Consider the following 22,096-nt stretch of genomic DNA (forward strand, 5'->3'; position numbering starts at 1 on the left):
GTAACTGCAGATTCTGCTTATCAACACTCCAAAAATAAGAGATTATTATCTATTTATGTTCTCTTCAATTGCTTTTCACAAATGCTCTTTTCAGTTTACCTACGGGTGAATCATTCTGATTGACCACCTAGGCAGATCAATGCAATAAAAATGTCATCGCTCCAAATGAACATCAGAGAACAGAATTTTAAAAGTTCATCTTCTAAATGAATAGTATGCAGTCTGATCAAATGAAATATTGAGCTATTCTGATTTTTTTTTCCTAAAGGAGGAATTATAAACTAAAGATACCTACATGTGAAATGTTTGATAACAATAACCAAGGATAACCTTCTTTATCATAATAAAGTTTTGCCCACAATCTAAACTCACCAGATTTGGCTATTTAGTTCCATTTAACATAGTCCTTGGTAATTTGTTGCTCTGGGCTACACAGTTGCTCAGAGGCTACTCAAAGCCTCTGTCAGACCATCCATCAGCTTTTTCCTCAATAACAGAATCCCAATTTTAATAACACCTGGGTTCTTGAAGAAGTCATGGAGATTTAGAATTAACTGACTCTGGAACTCTGATATATCCAGACCACTAGTTATGGAACAACAAAAAAAAAAAATCCCCCTATTGAGTTTAATCTGTACTTTTACTGAAAAATCCACCATTATTTTTTCCCTTGCTGAAAGTCTACAACTATTTTTAATCACTGTTTCTAATGAGCTAGTATGAATTCAAGTCATATTCTGCTTTATTCAAGAAAAAAATGGAAAAAAATATTTTGTGGGTATTTGCTTTATGTTTGCCATATATAAGGAATAAATAGTGACAGAAAGTTCTAATCAAACCTATATCTATATTGGAAGCCATCCCTCCTTGTCAAATTGTTAACATTTCCAGATAGTTCAAAAACATTTATTTTATCTAGACACCAAAATGATATGTCAATTCTGGAATTTTAATTAAAATTTTTAAAAAGACTTTTCAATTCAGGATGATGACAACTGTCTGTAATAATGAATGCAACATTGTACCCTGTCTCCTCTACAATTTAAAGGCATCTACTTATAAAGCTCTGGAGATAATAGAAAGGGTGCCAGAGAAAGACAGAATAATGTGTGTCATTTATGTAAATTTGAAAAGTCACTCCTTACAGCTTTACAGGAGGTATGTCTATTGGCATTTTTTAAAATACACTGGTACAATCTGCATAATAACTTGTCAGTTAGCTTGGATATAGCAGGCCATGGAGAAAACTGACTGAAATACATTGTCTCATTAGATACAGATTTAATGATGATCATTTAAAAACTAAGGAATATTAGCAAAAAGTTTGATTGAAGCTTTTGAACATCCCTTTTATAGTTCTGGTATTTTCATTCATTTTTGTAAAGTACCACCACTTTTCTCAAGTGACAAAAACATTTAAACTTGTTACTTCAAATGTCATTAAAGTAATAGCAAAACATGAACAAATTCAGCATAATTTTGGGTTTCTAATTCTGCTCAGATGGGAGGATCCAAACATGATGGCCACCAGCTTTTCCAAAAAAATGTATTAATAACTTTACATGTTGGAGTTATGAATTTTATTTCCATACAAACAATATAATACTACAGCAAAATCCATTTTTATTCCCGCTTTTGAAAAAAATAAAGCACAATTTATTTAAACCACAATGAAAATGTTCAAAAAATGTTCCATTGCATTTGGTGATGCATACATTTAGTTTTGCTAGGCTTTCTGACCCTTTAAAAATACATGCACACATGTATCACATATATATACATATGTACACATATATGTACACACATATATGTCATGTTAATGTTTAAATGATGGATCTTTCCATCCTTTTACTTTCAAATTGCCTATGTCATTATATATGAAGTGAATTTCTTATAAACAGAAAATTGTTGGTTCAGGTTTTTTAATCCTTTCTGCCAATCTTTCTTTAAATTGCTGTATTAAAACCATTTACACTTAATATAATTATTGCTAGATTAAGGCCCAGTCTATGGTGACAGCAGAGATCATATGAACAACCAAGAATTTCATCTCCATATTCCAATAATGGGGAATACCTTCCCCTCCCTACTAGCACTGTAACATAAGAGGCCTATTAAAGAGAAAGGACTTCCACCAAGGCTCAGTGATAACAAGGCCATACACCTTTCCACAGTGCCAGTGGAAGCCATGAAAGAGCTATAACTTCCACTCAGCATATATCAAGCAAAAACTAACCAAAAGAAAGTAGTAATGGGTGTCTTAATATTAGATAAAGTTGGGAGCAGACATGGCTCAAGTGGTTGAGCACTGGCTTCCCACATGGGAGGTCCCAGGTTCCATTCCCAGTGCCTCCTAAAATAAATAAATAAATAACAAACAAGCAAACATACAAACAAACAAAAAACAACTCAGGGAAGCTTATGTGGCTTAGTGGTTGAGTGCTAGCTTCCCACATATGAGGACTCAGGATCAATCCCTGGTCCCAGCACCTCAAAAATATAAAAATTAAAAATTAAAAATTAAAAATTAAAACAGGTAAAGTAGACTTCAAAGCAAAGGAATTTATCAGAAACAGAGAAAGACATCATGTAATGATAAAAGGGTCAATTCACCAAGAAGGCATAGCAAACTTACATGTGTATGCACCAAACAACAGAGCTGCAAAAGAACAGAAAGAGATAGCACATAAGGAGAAAATAAGCAGATCCACAATTAGAGTTGAAGACTTCAACAACATGTTATTTTCAATAGTCATTAGTAAAACTAGACAAAATTAGCAGTAATATAGAAAAACTCAACAATACTTATCAACTAAAAGGAACTAAGCAATATTTATTTAATATTTGACCCAGCAATAGCAGAATATACATTTTTTTCAAATGCCCACAGAAAAGAGATCCCCCCAAGACAGACCACATCCTGGGCCACAAAAATAAAACCTCAAAAAATTCAAAAGAATTAAAGTACTACAAAGAATATTTTCCAACTATAATGGAATCCAAACTATAAATCACTAACAGAAATACAACAGAAAAATCTCCAAACACTTAGAAACTAAACAAGATTCTAAATAATCCTTGGATCAAAGATGAAGTGTCAAGGAAAAAAAGTTTTTTAATTGCATTGGATTGAATAAAAATGAAAATACAATAAATCAAAATTTGTGGCACTCAGCTAAAGCAGTAAGGAAAGGAAAATTTATAGCACTAACTGTATGTACTGGGGGAAAAATGTTTCAATTCAGTTATCTAAGCTCTCTCCTCAAGAATCTAGCAAAAGAGGGCCAAAATAAACCCAAAATAAGCAGTAGGAAGGGAATAATAAAGGTAAAAGCAGAAATAATTGAAATAGAAAATAGAATTACAATAGAGAAAATCAATGAAACAAAGAACTGGATCTTTAAAAAGATCAATAAAATGAACAAACCTTAACCAAGACTAACAGAAAAAAAAAAAAGAGAGAGAGAGAGCAAGCAAGAGAGAGAGAGAAGGCACGAATGACCTATATCAGGAATAAAAGAAGACTTCTAGCTTGCAGTGATATTTAATCTTCAATGTCAGGGGAGCTTTCATGCAATTAATGCTAAACTCTAAGAAAGGCTGGGTTCTTTCATGACAGTGATTTCGAAGTAACTCTGGCAGTGGGAATTCTGAATATGCAGTTCTTTTTTTACTGAAAGGCTAGTACTGTGACATCAACTAAGCAATGAAACGCTTTTGTGATTATAATAAAATATTAAGTCTGATAGCCTCATTCCATAAAATAATGGGTACAGTTGATCATAGTGCCCAGAACTGCTAATATGGCTAAATTTAGACACAAGTTATGCTTCCATCACAATATATTTATTGCAGTGGTCACAATAACACCTGTAACTTTCCTTTTTTTTTATTTTTTGCTAAGGTCATGAATTAAAAATGGATGTAAAATGACTCTTCAATAGTACAGATTAAAGACTGGTACATTTTAGATCATTTGCCAAAATAAAAATGGACTCTTTCTAGTGATATAAAGTGAATAATTTGAAGAAATTAGGATTTTTAAAAATCTAGTAAAAAGGAAATTTCCGTAGTACACATCAGAATGTCCACACATAAGTGGAGATGAAAAAAAGTTCATCTAAAAGAATTGTAACAAGGCTGACTGACAACAGTTTTGGATTCTTTATAAAAGGGCTATCCTGAAAAAAACGCTTCAGAGTTGACTTCAATAATGAAAGAGTGGAATGATCACAACATATTGAATTCCATAAATAGAAATTTATTGACTTATGCTACACATAATAAAAATACTCTTTACACTGCAGAAAATCAGAATGTATTTTTGTCTAGAAGTTTCTCTAGTGTTTTCTGAGAGGAAATAAAACAAATTTAGCAGTTTCAAAAAATATAGGGCTGATGGCATAAATAATAAATAAGCTCTCCAAGTATAGGAAGTTTGTTTCTTTTATAATCAACACTGTATTCCCAACATCAAGAACATTTTCCACAGCACCTCAGAAACTTAATATCCAAAGCCTGAATAATTGAATAATTTAATCATTAGAATGGTCACAAAACAATATAATTTGGTGAACGGATTGGGAGTTTAATATTAAGGCTTGATTTGCTTAGTTTTATGTAAAATTAAATTGATAACAAATCTGTAAATCAGCGCAAACATCATGGAAGAGGAAGCAAAGATGGGAATGAGATTTTGCATATCAATAAATATGACCTAAATTCTTGCTCAAACTTTTCAGTATCCCTCCAGCATTTCAAGCCCACCAAAATAAGTAAATTAATAGATTAGAAATTGCTTGAAATCTGCTCTATTTCAATGAAATTATTTTCCTAATATTCCCCAACAAGTGTTATACTTTCCAAAAAGAAACTGTTATTAATAAATTAACTTTGGTGAAAACTTTTGATGAGTCATAATATAAAATAAAAAGACTGGAGAAATGAAGGTGGCTTACTTTAGATAGTTAAGTGATTTAAGATGGTGATGATTTCTAAAAAGGAAATTGAGCTTGAATGAAGCATGTATGTCCTCTTCTACATTATCTGAAGCAGTGCATGTAATTTTCACACATTTAATTAATTAATAAAACCCCAATCAGTAACATCAGTTTTGGAAATGTCATTGTTGATGACTTGCTGCTCCATCAGGGTTTTGTGTGATCATTTTTTGTTTTGCTAACTCTAAACTACAACCTGTTCAAAGATGCTGTTTAGCTTTCAAAGGTTTCTCAATTTACTTAAAGTTCATTGGGCGCTTTCTATGAAGAAGAGAATTTACAGAATTCTATAAAATACAATGTCTTAACTCAACAGTGATTCGGAAAAAAAAGAGAAAAAATAAACAAAAGAAAACCACCTAGAGGCACATAAAGAAAACACAGTGAATCTTAATTACAAGGTGATTCACTAGACCACAGATTGTGTTCTGTTGCAGACAAGTCAGGTCATCAATTTGACAGGAGATACATTGTGTATATCACACTCTATAACTTGGATTGTTTTATCTTTGTTCCCTGACACGAAACCCTAGTAAAAGCATGTAATGGAAGTAATATCTTTAACTTTCTCCCTTAAAATGAAGGAATCAGGTTATCATTAAACATGTATAAGGTAGCTTAGATTTGAGGGAGAGTCATCTGCACTCCATATTGTCACATGGATATAGTTTCAGCTTAGTTAACAAAGAAATATTGGTGGGAATCTACCAGGTGAAGAGATAGAAGGCAATGCCATAAACAGCCATCCTTTCATTTAAATAAATCACTTTCCTGCTGCCCAGTAAGAATCACAATAATTGTTCTCATGTTAATCATGTTAAAATATCCTCTATCATTTAAAGTCCATGTTTCATTAAAACACATGCACCCAAGAAGAGGGTATTTATTCTAACAAATTCACTGTTGGGAATCAAGAACTTTGCCTCAGCTCTCCAGTAGCTTGGTAGAAAGTCAGTCACATTCCAAGGCAGGTAGTCAAAAGAGAATCATTTTTATTAAAAAAAAAACCAAAACACTACTGTGTACAAGGCCTATCTTATACCATTTGTTCAATCATGTAAAAGACATGCGCCTGTGCATGTCTGATTCTCCTATTTGGGGAAATGAAATACACGAAGTTGCTTCAAATTTAAAGGTAGTTCACTTACTTCAAACAAGATTTACTTAATTCATAGTACTTAACTATCCCATCACTCACTAATAGATTAAAAAAGAAAAAAATGCTACAAAATGTTTCAGCACAACAATTTGTAGCACCAATAATTAACTCCAAACAGCAGTTTTATTAATATGAAATCTCTTGCATGAAAAATAGAAACACTACAATTGCCTTAGAGTTTGAAAAATTACTCATCATGAATCACTGAGGTTATTTGGTAATCTTACTAGCTGTTCTAGTTTTATGACATCTAATCTCCATAAACCCCACTTTTCAGCTCAAATTCCTAAACAAGATGATTAAACCAAAAATAGTTTTTTTTCTTCTTTCATCACAAGTTTTCTCTTTTGCAATTTTCTTACTGATATTTTCTAAGGTATAAAACCCACTGATACCATTCAGTACTTAGGAAATGCCTCAGTAGAATGCTAATAAATTTTGCAACCACTTCAGAAATAGTCATTCATCAGTATAATTTTGATTTCTGAGTGCCCTGGCCTCTCTTTTTTCACCTAAAAATGAATACTTGCACTGTTAGGCAGAAGTCAGGGGGCCAGAGGAATTTTGGAGACTCGCATTTGTACTTGCTAAGTAATACATTTATTAGAGAAGATCCGGGGAACTTAAAATTTTAACAGCCACTTGAGTACTACCTTGAGAAATATTTATTTAGGACAAAATGTACCACAGTTGCTTCCTGAAGATTAGTAAAGTACGTTAGAACATTAGAAAACATTAGAAAAATCCCTTCTTCTATGTAAGACAGCAAAACCTTCTTTGTTGAAAACGATGCTTCCAAATTCCCATTACCACACATTTGAATCAACCCAATTCCATCCACATATTTATTTAGAATTTATTAAGTGCCTGCCAGTACTTGCAGCTGAACTCCATCTTACAGTTATTTTTTAAAATAAACTTCACTGCGACAATATTTAGAATTACTTTGGCATTTGGCCCTTGAGGTACAGCAGTCATTTGGCCCTTATATACTAGGAAATGGTTCCTTCTTCCCTTGTGTTCTCCCCTTTGTTGGGTTTACAGCCCTTCATGATCAAAGAGATTCAAATACAGGCAATGTCTTTCTGGGTACCAATATCATATAAGAAGATAATATATTAGACCTACTAGTTAGAATCTTAAAAGCAATAGAGTGGATTGAGAAGAAACACATTGTGCCGGAAGAATTTTGGCATGATTCATAGGTGGCTCTAGAATTTCCCTCTAGGAGGAGCTCAGCAGAGGAAACCTAGATGTACAGAGTATGTGGGCACACACCAAATTTGCATAGTAAGCAGGTGGGTTTTCCTTAGATTATTTATTTGGGGTGGCTTTAGAGGGGTATTAGCAGAGCTTTTATGGCATCAATGAACCCCAAAAGCACCCCAACTGTACTCCACAGCAGAGATTAAAAGACTCACTTCAATTTTAACAAAAGCAAGGCTTGTTTACTAAATTGCCAGTTATCTAGGTTGGGATTTGGTCCAATCATCTAAGCACAGATTGAAGATAAACAACTCAGAGTGAACAAAATACACACTTGTAATTAAACAAATGAACAATCTTTGTACTCTCTTAGAATTCTACCAGTTGTTACAGCGATTGTCAGATTCGACTGGTAACATCTTTGAAATAACACTGGTCCTGCGGCTGTAAAAAGTCCTTTTTCCCTTACTAAAGTCTGGTTTTTAATGTGAAAGATTTTCTGCCTAAACTGCTCTTATTATTCCCATATCATTCATCCTCATCTTATCAGCATTTGCACAATCTGACATTTCATTATAGAAAGGGAGGGATATCTATAATCAGCAAAATCGGGATTCTTTTTGATTGTATTTTGTGAAATTTTTAAATATTATTTTTCTTTTGCTGAATATATAAGGAGTATTGTAGAAGGTTTGGAAAATATACAAAAAGGCGGGAATGGTGTAAATAATTTCCTGGTGTCTCAGAACCCATAGATACCAGTTGGTGATATCTATCTATATGTCATGAATATCTATGGCATGATGCTTATTTCCCTGGATAAGATGATTTTCATGTCAAGGCCAAGTCCTACCCTGCAGGAAGAGGCAGTACATGTTCCTTTGGCCCAGGATGTTGTAGAAGGAATGAGAGACAGAGGTAGTGAGGAGGCTGCCAGATGCTTCCCCGCTTTGGCCTAATATCTTGGAAATGGGGTGGGCATCAGTCAGAAGCCATGTAGTTTTGCACATTTCCCTTGTTTGGAAAAAATCCTCCTGGCTCCTCTGGCCTATGCAAGGAAAGTTCCAGAAATTCAAACATGCAGAAAGGAGATCCTATACGATCTAACTGTGGTTAATGGTTAAGCCACCTGGGCTGAAGAGCAAATTATATTACAGCCAGATTTCAGAGGGGATCTGTAACACAGCCAGCAGTAGGGTCAGCAAAACAGGGCCCCAATTTGCAGGTTTCAAAAACAAATGCAAGTAAGATTTTCAAGGACAGAATCAGACCAAACATTCCACAGTGGATCCAGTCTCTCACACTCTAGAACCAGAGCACCTGCCTCGCAGTGGAGTCAGTACAATCAAACGGCCTCCCAGCCCCTCTCTAGAAGGCTCTAAGTCTCCCCCATACATAGATGTTGGGAAGGAAAAGTGGGAGGGAAATGAAGTGATAGGAGTTGAATTTTGCACTTACTGAATATTTAACCAACAAATATGCTTGGAAATCAAGAGAGACTTTGAAAGAGAATGATACACAATTAATTCAACAAATTATGTTCCTTCCACTCCCATCATCTCTACCTAGCTGGGTGAATGGTGACTCAAGAAAAAATATATCATTTATAGAAAATCTAACATATTCCATTTTCCTGAACGTCTAAATTTTGGATTTTCCATTTTTAAATTCAGATACACACAAATATACACTGCACATTTTTTAGAAAATGCAGCTGAGATCTCGTATTTTCATAAATACAATGTTATTTTATTTGTATTTTTGTCTTTGAACTGTATTGTTTGGGGACTATGGAAAACTGATCTCTCAGTTGAGTCTGTTTTTTGGCATGTGCTTCTGTCACCCACTCAAGTCCTCTCTCAGGTCCTGGACACCTGACCTGCTGGTCAATGCCTCTATCATTACCCCTGTCTCCTCTCTCCCTTGCCATCCAATTTGATCACTCAGATTGCCCGATACGTGTAACCATTCCGGGCTCCAAATCAACATAACAACATCATGCTGGACTACTCTGATTATCTAAATGGTTTTCACTCTGGGTTTTTGATGAACCTTCTGGACCATTTCTACTTTCTGCTCAGTGAGAGACACTCTTTATCCTACTCTGATGTTTTTAAATGAGAATGTAGCTTCTGGAATGATGCTCCTTTTCAGACTCTCTATGAGCAAGAGATTTTCTTGACACCATAGTGCTTCTAAATTCTCCTTTGAAAAACCTTTCTCTTCTTCCAGCAACTTGGGGAAAATAGCAAAAATTCTATGTTTACTATAGAATTAGGAGAAGGAGAACAGCTTGCATTCATTCTGTTTCTGCTTTAACAACATGTACAAAGTTTTAAAAATATTTTTCCTTGCCCATTTACAAATTATTAAAATAAAATAATAAAGCATATAGATCAAGAATGTGAATGATCAAAATGTTCGACATCTACTCTGCCTTGAATAGAATGGCATACTGTAGAAAGACCCATATGTTCTCTGGCTGTAGCCTTGCCCTCCCTACATCCAGACAAATGGCCTCACTGCCCAGATAAACTCTCCCTCAGACTTATCAAATTACCTTGAAATGTTTATGCACATTAGCAGTTGCCTTTTCAAGTCATGCCTCTAATTCCTCAGAAACCTTTTCCATGTTCCAAAGTACTTGAATATGTACTTAGCATTATTTCAACACCATTTTAATATTTTACCCCTAATATAATACCCCGATTGTTTACACACTCAAGTATTTTAAATATCAAATATATTTTATAAACACACACACATAGATATGAAAACTTTTATTTTTCTAAATAGACTTTATAGCAGCTTTCTTATTCAAAGCATGTAATCACGTGGAGACATAGATACAAAATGTGCTATTATTCCATTTCACAGATGAGGGAGGTGAAGGACAGGAGAGCTCACTGCTTTCCTAAGGTCATGGAGCTAATGGTTGAAAGGTAATGATAGGTGATGATTCATAAACAAAACCATTTTACTCATCTCATGCAAGAATATTAACTGATGTATTTCTATCTACATACAAGCTTGAAAACATGCAAACTAAATTTTCACAGTTAAAGCCCTCTGCCTAATTAAGTACCTCTTACAAGGGAATGCACTAAACAACGCAGGAAGGGGCAGGTATGATTACAAAAATCAAAACCTCTGATGTTTACGAAGTTTTCCCTCTTGCTGGACCCATATAATATAAAAATTATGAAATAACTAAATTTATTTTCCAAAAAATATGGAAACTACAAAATAAACTCATTTTCCAAAATTTACTAGCTTTGCAATAAGGCAGGATAATATTACTATCTCAAGAAATGAGAATTGAGTGATAACTACATATTCCTACATGATAAAATTGGACACTGACTATTGATTGCGTTAAGTTGGGTTATTCAATACAAGCTTTGGAGTCAGGCTACATGGGTTCAAATCCTGACTCCACCACTTAAAAGCTGTGAAATCTTCAGCAGGCTACTTAACTTCTTTTTGTCTCACTTTCCTCATCCAAAAAATGGAGATGCTAATAGTGTGTACCTCATAATATGAGGATTGAATGAGAGACTGCAGAGAAGCATTGATGCAAGTTTCTGGCACGTTGTAAGCATTCAATGCATGTTAGTTATTATCACAAGGATTGCTATCCTGGATGACTTTTAGGGAATGAGCCTGTACACTGGTGCCATAGCCCATGTGGGAGTTACTCATAGGTCACAACCAAGTTCTAAGATACACATGAGTAAGACTTCATGGGTTTTCAGATAACGTCAACATGCATATGTTCAAATGCTAGCATAACCAGAAAAAATTTTAATATTTAATTATAAAATTTTTACATTTTTAATCTCAAATATTCAGTTTAACCAGAGAACATTGTGGTGCCAAAAAATGTTCTTTGATGATGGAGATGGAGTCAAGAATTGAACAAATTAATGTTGTTATGATCTTATGAATTGTTTTTCTCTCATTCTACTTGCAGATAATTCAATAGCAGATAATGTGAAGCAAATTTCATTATAGTTCCAAATAACTGGATAGTGGAGGGGGGGCAGGTGGAGTAAAATCAAAAGGTACATTTAAGCAATTACAAAATTACAAAACTATTTTATTCACCAATACCGTATCTTTTGGATATACCTGTTAAACCTGCAGCATATGCAAACCACCCAAGAGCAACTTAAATTCCTACTTGCTCAGCTTGTAGAAATTACAATTCACAATGAAGGTGATTCACTATGTTTCAAGAAAATGGAAAGACCTGTCTTGATTTTACAGCCACTACATTATCCACCAAGAGGAAGAAACTGGGTTATATACTACAAATGCAAATAGCAGGAGGAAATTTACTTCCTTACTCTCCATTTTCTAAAATTTCAGATTTGGAGTTCCCATTTGGAAATTGCTAGAGGATTCACCAAATTCTTCTAATGCTGCTTTCTGATGTGGCCTGGCAACCCTGGATCTCATGCACAAACTCGGTTCTATATAATAATCAGATACACATTTCATCCTTGCACCTGTAGCCATCTCCCAACAAGTCAATTCCATGTACTGGTCTCAACACAATTACATTATTGACATTTCTCAGCTGAAAGGCTCCTGCAAATACCATCCAATTTTCTAACTCTTTCTGAAAAGATCAAAAGATACACCTTGCATAGTAGACAAGAATTTACACTGATGGCTGTCTTTTGTCTTGAATACCAATGCTGCTGGAAGTGTTTGCCCGGAGCTAACAGGTAAGTCTCTATGATAACTAACTGCATTCAGTCAACTTGAGTGACTTTTACTGGACATAAAATATGTTTGTGCTTGTGAATGCTTTTCACTTGAACAACCTTGAAGCAATGATCTTCAAGGCCTCCTAATTAGGGAGGATGGCAATCAAATGAGAAACCTTGCCCTTAGCAATCAAACGCAAGTGATGCCTAAATGGAAAATGCCTTCTTTACTGGATCCCGGCTCACATTTATAGAAGAATTTGCTATCACAGGCACAAAGTCTGAAGCTGTTTCAACACATTTCTTGCTATAAACATTGTTCAAGGAAATTATCTTGAACTCTTGCTCTCCTGGAGATAAAGAAGTGTGTTGTGTTTCACAATGCATTGTTTGGTTAAAGTATGACAATTTTTTAATGAGCTGGAAGATTAATTGTATGAATTCACCTAAAGGATGATGTTATTTCATCCAGCTTTATTTACTGTCTTGCAAAAAATGAGGATCAAGTTCTTTCTGAATCTCTAGTCACTAGCCAAGCCCAGAATTAAACATGCATCTGGCTGTTGGACATTTCCACCTGTGCATGCTTCAGGTACAAATCCAGAATCCAACTCATCTTCTTCCTCCTTGAGCCCACTGTTTCTCATGGCAGCTCTATCCCTAGATAAGCTGGCATCATTCTGTCGTTCCTCTGGGTTCAATATCATAGGCCCTCATTCACATCCCCAGAAACCTTTTCCTTTAGATTGTCCCTAACCCAATCTTCCCCTTTGATGTAACCTCTAACCCAACCACTGTCCAGTCCTATAGATTCTCCCTCCCCAAAATGTTTCACATCCACTCCCTACTCCTTTTCTATTTCCTTTCCCCTCATAACCTCTAGCACTGCCTCACCCCAGAGACTCCCCATTTCTGGACTAGACATCTACAACAGTCTCAGTGTCCCCCAACTGTCTCTCCAGTAACTACATTCCCTAAACTCTTGCGCATTAATCTTCTTAAAGCATAGTTCTAGTTACATCAGTTCTGTGCACAAAGGTAACTCGAGTTAAGAAACAGTTCATCTTGACGAAGGTGAATCATAACTTTCTTTCTTGACAATGCACATGTCAAACTGTTCCATAGCTGATTGCCCATCTTCAGTTCATTGCTTTTTCTGATGTCATCACCTAAATGCTCACCTTCCACCCTTCTCTACTTTGTCTTCAATGCTCTATTTAGGCTACGGTTTCTTAAACTTTTTTAAAAATATTTATTTATTTCCTTCCCTTTCACTCCCCTCTCCCTGCCCTGCTGCTTTTCTTGTCTGTATCCATTTGCTGTGTGACCTTCTGTATCTATTTCTCTTTTGGTCTCTTCTCATTTTTGCCCTCTAGGATTCACCGGGATTCTATCCTGGGGAGCTCTTGTGAATAGAAGTTCCCTGTAAACTGCACCACCTCAGTTCTGGTCTTTGCTGTGCTTCACCTTGACTCTCCCCTCCATCTCTCTTTTTGCTGCATCATCATCTTGCTGTATGACTCACCAGCGCAGGTACTGACTTAGCACGCGGGCACTGACTTGCCATGCAGGCACGCTTTCTCTCCTTCTTTTTCACCAGGAGACCCTAGGGATAGAACCCCAGTCCTCCCATATGGTAGGTGGAAGCCCTATCAGTTGAACCACATCTGCTTCCCTCTTAACCTTTTTTATTCCATGGACCCCTTTGCCAGTCAGGTGAAAAACTCGGACCTCTTCTCAGAATGTACGGGCAGATTGTTTTATGACACTAAACTAGCATCAGGTGTAACAACTACCATAATTTCAAAGTTTGGATGAGCATAAGCGATTTTTTGATATATGCAACAACTGAAATGAATACTACTGTAATCTATCGCATACATTCATAAGCGAAGGAAATGCTAGATTTCCATTAAGGGTCAGAGAAAATAAAGAAAATAAGGTGAGTTTTTCAATTCAAGCTCAAGGATCCCCTGAAAGGACCCTGGTTAAGAACCTTCCATTTGGCTTTAGGACAATCCAAAGGTTTCCTCTTCCTGATTTGCCCAAATTGATGTGCCTGCCCTTCCCATCAAGTCTTCCTATCACTTTGTTTATCATTTATAATATCTTTCCTTGTGTTATGTATGTTCTTCTCCTATAGTCTTAGAATGTTAGAACCTTTCACTTCTAAGCAATGGTCTTATACTTCTACTCAAACAAATAAACCATTGCCACTCAAAAAATGGCTTTTATCTTAAAAGTAAAGTACTTATGCCAATTCAAATTAAGAAGGAGGGAATGGAAGAGGAAACACCGGAGAGACAAATTTCAAGATGTATCAAGAGAAAAATACTGGTTGCTGATCTTTTGAAGAGGATGTATTGCCTCTACTATCTATAATCACCCTGAAGCCAATTGTTATATTGAAAAAATGTTTATACTTTGCATAGCAACCACCATCATGTGCATATAAGCATTTATCAATAATTATTAATGAATTTGCCAAGTTGAATATAACTGCTATCATTAATTTATTTTTAATAAAATCCTCATCCTGGGGTTTCTCTTTCCCCAAAGATTCCCACCTGTCTCTTAATTAAGGCTCCTTGCTCTCAGGTCCTTTTCTTCTCCTTCATCGCAGTTATCCATGCAGGCTGCTGTAGCTGCCCAGAGAAAAGGCAGGTGCAGCCTTCTTCACAAACTAAATTTTTGGGAGCTTTTTATTCTGAATCAACCTCTGATATTTAATGTAGAGCACACATTGGGATTGTTTTTCTATTTTAAATTCCACCACAGAGGCACTTCTGATTTTGATTTTCTCTTAATTTATATTAAGCAGATACTGGTAAACAAAACCTGAAAATCTCAGTTCCCCAGGGACAATTTTGTTGCAAATTAGTATATTATCCTATATTCCTACTCACCATCCCCCCATGTCATTCCCACAACCAAATGTTACAGACTTGAGGCCTTAAATTTAAATGTTTGGTAAGTAAACTAATAAAGCAAACACACTTAGGATGAAGTCCTAGCATTTAACATACTAGTGTCTTATCTTGCTTTACTCTTGCTCTAAGAAAAATGTATCACAATATGGGATATCTGATTTACCGAATAAGTTCCTTGAAAACATCAAGAGTTCCACTCCATTCCCCCTCAGGTTATCAGAAACACACACCTTTGTGTGTGTTTCTGATGACCTGATAGCCTAATGGAGCAGGCTAGTAAGATAGGGAATCAGTAGGTGGATACAGAACCTGGCAAGAAGTCCAAGTGGACATCAATAACCCCAAGATGGCTGCTCGAAGACCCTCCCCCAAGATTTTGCCACTTAGAAGAAGACTTCCTCCAAAGCCAGGAGAAGCCTGGATATTCCCTAAGGACTTTATCATTGGGCCCCGCAGGGAGACTGATGGGGGAAATAAGCAATTAAAGCAGTGAACAGCTGGAATTCCTCCCCTGCCATTAGCAAAGGAATGGGATAATTGGCAGTTTAAAAAGCTTTTGCACGGGGCCTGAGCTCGCTCTCTCATTCACTCTTGTGCCTGGACCCAGGCTCTAGCTGCCTCTCCCCCCTTGGAACACCAAGCAAGTAAAACCTGGGCATGTATAACCTCTAATGGGGAATTGTAACCTGTAAATCAGCCCTCTTTATCACTTTTCAGCCCCTTCCTCTCCGCTTGGGATCCCTGATCTATTATTTTCTCCCATTTCTCCTCCCTCCCTACCTAAATAAATTACTGGCCTAACTCACCCAACATGCTCTTGAAATTCATTTATCCAGCATAGTCCAAGAACCTAAATGAAATCCGGTAATACTATTATTTAGATAAAATATCCGTTCCTTTGTAAAGATGTATATGAATTTTGTAGGGGACAGAGGTACAGGTGTAATGCTTCAGGTAAGGGAGGAATGTGAATATTTACATCCAAACAGTAAAAACGGAACAACAAAGGAATGAAAATGGCAAGGGGCATTAAACATAACAGCAGAGTTTCCCACCAGTTACCTATAGTACTTAGGTAAGTAATCATGTGCAAAAAAAACATGTGACCCAGAGCCTGACGTGCTGCAGAATTGCCTTCATAAGGGCATAAATCTAGGAGTCCTAAAAATGCCAAGCAATACATAACAAAAAACAAACCATTCTTGTTCATTTATTTGGTGGCTTATTTTTGAAGACCTTCCAAATGCCAGGCATTATCTTGATGCTGATTTGAGGAGCATAAAGTGTAATGAGGGAGACAAAATCAGTAAGCCAACAATTCCGTTGCAGGTTCATAAGCTCTTCAGTGATGCCAGCATTTGATGCTTGTCTAGGAACAGGAGGACAACACATGCTTCTAGTTACCATCCTACAATTTCACCCAGGACTCCTCGTTAGTGGCCTTTTATTGGATGTACCTCTTCTTCCTGAGGGCAAATGTTGGAGCCTCAGAGCTCAGTCCATGGTCTCCTCTTCCCTAGCTACACATTCTCCGGTGACCTCATCTAGTCCATGGCTTTATAAACCATCTTTAAGCTGGTGGCTCCCAAATTTATATTTCTAGCCCCAATATCTACCCTCCAGACCTTCCAACTACCTCCCTAAGATAACTAATGGCATCTTGAAACAAGAATTTCCTGCCACTCCCTGGGTTTTCCCTTTTGCAGTAAAAGGCACCTAATTCTAATTCATTCTTCCCTTATCTCACACTCATATACAACCCAGGAGCAAAATGTAACCTGAAAATACATCCAGAATCTCACCATTCCTTAGCACTTTTGGGGTACTACCTCTTCCCAAGTTCTCTTATCTATTGCCTAGATCAGAGCTTCTGAGACGTGAAAGGTCTTACAAATCTTTTGGGGTATGTTGTAATAGGTCTGCAGTGGTACTGGAAAGTTCACACTTTTAGGGAGGTCCCAGGTGATGCTGGTCCAGAGACTTTTGAGTAGCCAAGAGCTAAAGACTACTGCAAAAGCCTCCTATTGTCCACTTTATTTTCTCCACTCACCCCATCTTCTACTAAAGACTATTTCTCACCCAACGACCAGACCAATTCTTTTTAAAATGTAAATCTCATCAATAACCTTCCTTGCTCAAACATTCCTGGTGCTTATCTCTCACTTAGAATAAAATCCAAAGGTCTAATTAGGCCTTCAAAGAGCTGCTTGCCTCTATGAATTTATCTCCCACTCTTCCTTCCCTCATTCCAATCCAGCCAAACACTCTCCCTTGCTTTGCTGTTCTTCAAAAATGCCAAGCATGCCCCACCTCTGGGCAACTATATACGCTGTTCCCTTTGTCTGGAATGTACTTTCCCCAATCCCACATGAATTAATTGTTCAGTCACTTTCTCTAGGCCTTGGATCAGTCTTCCCTGTAAGCTCTACCCTGACGATCCTACGTAAAATTAGGCATGCACACACACACACTTTCTAGGCCTTACATTATTATAGCAGTCTGCATAACACTTATCACTGCCTAACATCATATTTGTATTTTTTATCATACATCTTTTATTTTTAAGATTTATTTTATTTATTCCCCCTGCCCCCTTGTTGTTTATGCTTGCTGTCTGCTCTCTGTGTCCATTCTCTGTGTCTTCTCTTTGGGAGGCACCAGGAACCAGACCCGGGACCTCCCATGTGGTAGGCAGGAGCTCAATTGCTGGAGCCACATCCACTTTCCTCATATATCTTTTCCAATCTGAGGGCTCCATGAAGGCAGAGCCTTTACATTATTCAACATAGCAGGCACTATAAATATTTGGAACATGATGTTTTAATAATCTACTTTTAAAAGACATTCATAGACACTTTTCTATTTTCAAACACGCTTGTATATTTAATGTTTAGATTATATAATGACACCAGCATCCTCCAAAGTGTGCCACTGAATGTATTATGGCATAGCACTTTTAACAAACACAGTGACAAACACTTTTGTTCCCCTAAAGAACTAACTTACTTTTCACTTTGCTTCTGTAAGGGCATTAGCTGGGGAGTGTGACTCAATTGAGACAAACTAATTTTGATGGGATGTATCTAATTAGAGAAAAGAACAAGCTTTGGAATTAAACTGAGTTCAGTTCAAATATCAGTTTTGATGCTGGAGTAGGTATACAAAATATTAAACCTTGGTTCCCTCAAATATTAAATAAGTAAATAACATGACTTCATAGAGCTGTTTACAGGAGTAAATTAGTTAATGCATGTAATGCACTTGGCTCCATACCAAGAGTCAATGAGTAGTAGTGAGCAAATGTGAAAAGTTTCATGGAGGTTTCAAATTTGACAAACTCAATTCATACCCAAAAGTTTATAAAACATAAATTGCCAGAATTCACTAAACTAAATAGCATTTTAATTGTTTAAAACAGTCTCTATGTGTAAGAAATTATCAACTTTCATAATCTGCATGGAACCTTAAATGTTTCCATTGCTACATCATTAACAATAATTTATGAGTGTACAGTGCTCAATTTTTAAAAGAATAAATTTTTGAGGAAGAAATGGGTACATAAACATCAATCATAGTCACTTCACAGATGGGTGTTTTTAAAAAGTTAAAGTATTTTACAGTATTCTAAAACACTTATTGCCTATTTAAGCCTAGCTATTCTTAATCTCCAAACGAATGTGTACATACAATTAATGTTCTTAAAAAGTAACTTTACAAGGGAAGCAGATGTGATTCAAGTGATGGGGCCTCTGCCTACTATACGGGGAACCCAGGTTCAATCCCCGGGGCTCTTGGTGAAAAAGAAGAAGAGAAAGCATGCCTGCGTGGCAAGCCAGTGCCCACATAGCAAGCCAAGTGCCCGCACAGTGAGCCCAGTAGCCATGAGGTAGGCCGAGTGCCCACACGGCAAGCTGAGTGCCCACGTGATGAGCCAAGTGCCCGTGCAGGTGCCCACGTGGCAAGCTGGGTGCCCATGTGGCAAGCCGAATGACTTGTGGTGAGCCAGGGCCCGCACAAGTGAGTCATGCAGCAAGACTATGAGGCAACAAAAGAGAGACGAAGGGGAGAGTCAAGGTGAAGCACAGCAGAAACCAGGAACTGAGGTGGCACAATTGACAGGGGAACCTCTCTCCTCATCAGAGGTCCCCAGGATTGAACCCCGGTGAATCCTACAGGAGAAAAACGAGACATGAAGACAAAAAGAGAAATGGATACAGAAAATCACACAGTGATCAAAAGACAGACAGCAAAAACAGCAGGGGAGGGGAGGGAAGGGGGATGAAAAAAGTAACTTTACAAGCTTAAATACAGGGATAATAAGAATTCCGTGAGGCACAGAAGATGAATTAATTCCTCATAGTAGCTGTTTTACTCTTTCTCATAAGGTTTATAGCCCAAGAATATAAGTACCTTTCAGTCCACTTGAAGTTCTAGGTTTTAATGCCAAATATTCTACAGTGAAGGTTTTATTAGTATAGACAACAGTAAGAAATGAACTGATAAAATTTTTAAGCTCATGGAATAATTTAGACCCAAAAGGTCTAGAATCATCTTGATATTTTATAAATAGTGTAGATCCATGCTTCATAATTACATGTCCAAGCAAATGACTGTGTGCTTAGAGTATGCTTTAGAAATTTTAGCCAAAGTATTTAACTGTGCCATAGCTATTAAGATAGCTGAAAGTTTCTCTTTTTTAAAAACCAAAAATGAATAAATCATGTTATATGCTGCTGTCTTAGCTCCTTGGACCCAGCCTATTCCCTCATCTATATGCCAGGTAATTGGACAAAACACTACCAAACAAGATTGTTAAACACACTAGGAGAAGCATAAAAAAATTATATATAATATAATAATTTCAAAAGAATATTTGTTATTATTTTTAATTTTTTATTAGTTACCAAATAATGTCATACTTGACATTTATTATATGGTTATTTAGTGGCTATTGAACAAGATTCAGTAACATTTATTGAATATTAACTTGAGATTCAATCATGTTTGATGTTTGGCACAGAAATTTTTGCAATATGTGCTTTTAAGAGGGGAAATTAAAAGTGGTGTCTGATACAAAGAACACTAATATTATGTTGAGAAGGAAAGAGAAAAGTCACTGAACTTAAAATATGTATTTTTCAGTAAAAAGCAAAAACAGAGTCTTTTAGTATTGATGTAAATATTCTTAGAATGTTAGTATATGACAAAGTGTTATCTGAGGCTTTTAAAATGTGTTCTGTTAAAATTTTTAAACTTCAGCATATTCCCAGATAGGATATATCAGTACTCCTAGTCTGCCTAGTAAATTAACCATACACAATTTATATTAAAATAATCACCTTAGATGCAGTTTTTAGGGCAATCCACATTTTTATACTTAACATTTAGTGCCACCTGTACAGAACAAACCAATCTGTTTAATGAATAAGGCTCTTTAGAATTTGTGCACAAGCAAAATCAATTTTTGGGGGAAGCTATTTAGCATTTAAAACAGGATAAATTCTTGAAAATCCCCATCACATCATGCTTGTCAAAGGCACAATTTAGTAACTATTATGGAAAAATATATATATCCTAATATGGTCTAGGAGACTTGGCAAAGATCAACCACTCCCTAAATTTTGGCAGGAGATTCAAAGAACTAGTCAAATCAACTCCCAAATCGAGACCTATAGATAGGACTTTAATCATTTCTCTTCTTTAATAAAGACCAGAGCTATGTTAATACACAAGCAAAACATATAAAGCAAACATAATGTGAGATCTCAGCACGTTACTCTACCAAGGACTCAGCCACTACAAAATTGCGGTTAATGCTTTGATTGGTGATATGACTGGAAGCATATTCAAGTAGAATGCTATTTCCAACATGAAATAGTAACATTAGCGACCCATATTTTCTCTATAGAGGAAAACAAAAACTCGCCCATGTTTGTGTCCCTACTTATTTATATGAAGCCTAAGGGAAGGAATAAAAGACCAAATTAAGGAGAAATTGTGATTCCAGTTTCTATTCATTAAATTTGTATGGGTTTCTTTAAAGCTGGGGGGAAAAAGATAGTATGACAAAATGTTTTATCCAACGGAAATCTGGTCAACTTTATATTTTAGCAGTCTATCAAAAATATTACAAAAAGACAAAATATTTTCCTAAATGCTGTAAACTGGAGTGAGAGGAAAAGATTCGGTTTTTGTTTCTGAAAGTATTTCTGAGTGCTGTAGGGTAAAATGCATCAAATCATGGGAACAACATTAATTTGGAGTGCCTGATACTTAATCAAAGGGAGAGAAAGCTAAATCTCATACTCTACATATGTGAACAAAATCTTTGCAAGGAAATAAATATTGCAAGTAAGAAGGCAGGAGGATTGGAAAGGTGAAGAAATGAAGTGCTGAAAATGAAGCATACAATTACTAACTAATTCTAAAGAATATTTAGCTACTAAAAAATTCAAAACCTACCTGGCAAAACATTCAAAAAATTATTTTTCTTAGTTATAAAATTTGAACTTACTCTGGTTTTAATCTTCCGTTACTAATGGGTTGTTGGGTTTTTTAAAAGACTTATCTATCTATTTATTTATTTATTTATGTTCCCCCCACCCCCACCCATTGTCTACTCTGTGTTCATTTGCTGTGTGTTCTTCTGTGTCTGCCTGTATTCTCCTTATTTATTTATTTATTTATTTATTTATTCATTTATTTCTCTCCCACCTGCCCCCATTGTCTGTTCTGTGTTTCCATTCACTGCGTGTTCTTCTGTGTCTGCTTGTATTCTCTAGGTGGCTCCAGGAACCGATTCTGGGAACTTCCGGAGTGGGAGAGAGACGATCATTCTCTTGTGCCATCTCAGCTCCCTGTTCTGCTATGCCTTCTTATCATCTCTCTTCTGTGTCTCTTGTTGCGTCATCTTGCTGCACCAGCTCTCTGGGAGGGCTGGGACTCCTGCGCAGGGTGGCACTCCCCCATGGGTCTGCACTCTGCATGGGCCAGCTCACCATGTGGCCCAGCTTGCCTTCACCAGGAGGCCCTGGGCAGTGAACCCTGGACCTCCTCCTATATGGTAGACGGGAGCCCAACTACTTG

General features: G+C 36.4%; 1 protein-coding gene and 1 non-coding gene across 3 annotated transcripts in view; one reads left to right on the forward strand and one right to left on the reverse strand.

The window, feature by feature from the left end:
* GPC6 (glypican 6) overlaps positions 1 to 22,096 on the reverse strand; it is a 1,204,448-nt gene that overhangs the window by 1,075,356 nt on the left and 106,996 nt on the right. The window lies entirely within an intron of this gene.
* On the forward strand, positions 3,748 to 3,881 carry LOC111763964 (small nucleolar RNA SNORA1). Its single transcript, XR_002796678.1, has one exon. It is a non-coding gene; the product is annotated as a small nucleolar RNA SNORA1 (small nucleolar RNA).

Source organism: Dasypus novemcinctus, chromosome 15 (assembly GCF_030445035.2).
Source record: "Dasypus novemcinctus isolate mDasNov1 chromosome 15, mDasNov1.1.hap2, whole genome shotgun sequence".
NCBI classification, from domain to species: Eukaryota; Metazoa; Chordata; class Mammalia; order Cingulata; family Dasypodidae; genus Dasypus; species Dasypus novemcinctus.